Source organism: Argiope bruennichi, chromosome 10 (assembly GCF_947563725.1).
Source record: "Argiope bruennichi chromosome 10, qqArgBrue1.1, whole genome shotgun sequence".
NCBI classification, from domain to species: domain Eukaryota; kingdom Metazoa; phylum Arthropoda; class Arachnida; order Araneae; family Araneidae; genus Argiope; species Argiope bruennichi.
The window spans coordinates 127,854,706-127,857,361 of record NC_079160.1 but is presented as its reverse complement, the minus strand read 5'-3'; the positions used below and the strand labels follow the sequence as shown (position 1 = coordinate 127,857,361).

Sequence of the window (2,656 nt, the reverse complement as noted above, 5' to 3'; positions counted from 1 at the left end):
GTATTTACAGTAGAAATTGTTTGAATTGGAAAGAGATTTCATTTTTAGCACTGTTAGAAGATACATTACACATTGTATGAAGGGAATTACACAACTTGTGCATTTATTAAAACAATTTGACCTACTTTGAAGTTCATATGAAGTATACAAGAACATTTACAGCTTTTACTTCACTAATTTGACATTCTTTACACCAAATTCAGTTCTAAATAAGAATTACTTCAAAGAACACTTGAATTCTTTCTGCGAATGCATATAAATATGAACTTTACCAGACATTTATCTTAATTTGCTAGAATTTAAGTGCTTGACCTACTTTTAGGTTTGAATCAAGTATTTAACAACATTTGAAGGCTTTATTTCATTATTTTTATAATATTTACACCAAATTGAGTTCTAAATAAGAATACATTCTGCAAATACAGGTATTTAACTTAATTATAGCGTATTAAAACTCTATAAATTTGTATTTGAGTGAATTAAATATAATTCAACAAATATAAATGTTACTTGACATTTTAAATTCAGAAGCATAAACAATTTCATAAATATCAATAAAAATTCACAAAAAGTAATTGAAGAAAATTCAAAATGTAAACATTTTAAGGAAAAACGGAGATGCGCGATTTTCGGCAAAGTCCTAATAGGAGCACGCGATAAGGTGAAATTTTCTACTAAGTCCGACGATGTGAGAAGTCGCGTTTTTCAGCAAACTCCAAATCAGAACGCGCGATAAGGTGATAGTCGCTTCGCTAGTTTTCCGTCCAAGTCCGACGATGTGAGATTTTCGGCAAAGTCCTAACCGGAGCACGAGAAAGTGAGAAGTCGCTACCCGAGATTTCCTTCTAAGTGCAAATAGGGGAGAAGTCGCGATTTTCTTCAAAGTCCAATCACCGAGAAGAGCGCTAAATACTACGTAGCACTAGTTCGGCGAAACGGGTTGCCTGTGCACAATTTTTCTTATTTTCGCCCGCGGCGGCTTCTTCCGGTCGCCTGGTGGCTGGGCAAAGCGCGCGCCACTCGCGATCACGAGCGGAACGTCGGGGATCGTCCGTAGCCCTATATGAGTAGCAGGTGACTGCTGGAAACAGTGGTCGATCGCGAGACAGAATGCGTTTTAAAAACGCGTCGTAATCTCGCGAACCTGTCTTAGGTCTCGGCAACGGGATTGGGTTGTTAGTACCGGTTGGCTACCTCCGGGAAAGCGGTCCTCTAACGTTGACGGTGGGTCTGTCGTGCCCGATCGGATCGGTTCTCGGTTCTTTATGGGTCGGTCGGACGCTGCCTCCGGGATCGAGGGTGTTATTCTTCTGCTACGAAGGCTGCGATCGGCGGGGAGGTATTCTCCGTCTTTCTGGCCGCTTCCAAACTATCTCAGCCTCTCTGCGAGCGGCTCGGCCCCCGTGCCGTTGACGCGACGAGCAGAACCGTACTTAAAGGAATTGATTGGTTTTCTGCATCTGTGTCCAGCGCACATATCTTCTCGATGCCTCCGCACTCGCCCCGCGGCGTTGAAGCCGTCGGGGAAGTCGTGAGACTATAGAACCTCTGTAGATTGCACGGGGAATACCTACACAAAAAGCGAGATTGACTGAGGGATCCTCCGTTGTCGAGGCGTCCCCCGCGACTGAGATGGTCGCGACTCGTGAAATGTAAGGATTCGGAGTGCATTTTCCGAACGTTCTAACGAACGATGGAAGTTACCTGGTTGATCCTGCCAGTAGTCATATGCTTGTCTCAAAGATTAAGCCATGCATGTCTAAGTACATGCCGTATTAAGGCGAAACCGCGAATGGCTCATTAAATCAGTTATGGTTCCTTGGATCGTACCTTACTACTTGGATAACTGTGGCAATTCTAGAGCTAATACATGCAGCAGAGCTCCGACCTTCGGGAACGAGCGCTTTTATTAGACCAAAACCAATCGGGCCTCGTGTCCGTCTCTTGTGGTGACTCTGTATAACTTTGGGCTGATCGCACGGGCTCGTCCCGGCGACGTATCTTTCAAGTGTCTGCCTTATCAACTGTCGATGGTAGGTTACGCGCCTACCATGGTCGTAACGGGTGACGGGGAATCAGGGTTCGATTCCGGAGAGGGAGCCTGAGAAACGGCTACCACATCCAAGGAAGGCAGCAGGCGCGCAAATTACCCACTCCCAGCACGGGGAGGTAGTGACGAAAAATAACAATACGGGACTCTTTTGAGACCCCGTAATTGGAATGAGTACACTCTAAATCCTTTAACGAGGATCCATTGGAGAGCAAGTCTGGTGCCAGCAGTCGCGGTAATTCCAGCTCCAATAGCGTATATTAAAGTTGTTGCGGTTAAAAAGCTCGTAGTTGGATCTCAGCTCCGGCCGGACGGTCCGCCTACCGGTGGTTACTGTTCGCTGCCGAGCGTTCAGGGGGCTTCTGTCTATGATCTTCACCGGTTGTGGGCGGAGACCCTCACGTTTACTTTGAAAAAATTAGAGTGCTCAAAGCAGGCGCGACGCCTGAATAATTGTGCATGGAATAATGGAATAGGACCTCGGTTCTATTTTGTTGGTTTTCGGAACACGAGGTAATGATTAAGAGGGACAGACGGGGGCATTCGTATTGCGACGCTAGAGGTGAAATTCTTGGACCGTCGCAAGACGAACTACTGCGAAAGCAT

General features: G+C 45.6%; 1 non-coding gene across 1 annotated transcript in view; it reads left to right on the top strand.

Annotated features, from left to right (window-relative positions):
* The first annotated feature begins 1,701 nt into the window (after nt 1–1,701).
* The window catches only part of LOC129989554 (small subunit ribosomal RNA), a 1,814-nt gene continuing 859 nt past the window's right edge, over nt 1,702–2,656 (top strand). The window contains exon 1 of the ribosomal RNA XR_008785815.1: nt 1,702–2,656. This exon is cut by the window's right edge and continues 859 nt beyond it. This is a non-coding gene — a ribosomal RNA (small subunit ribosomal RNA).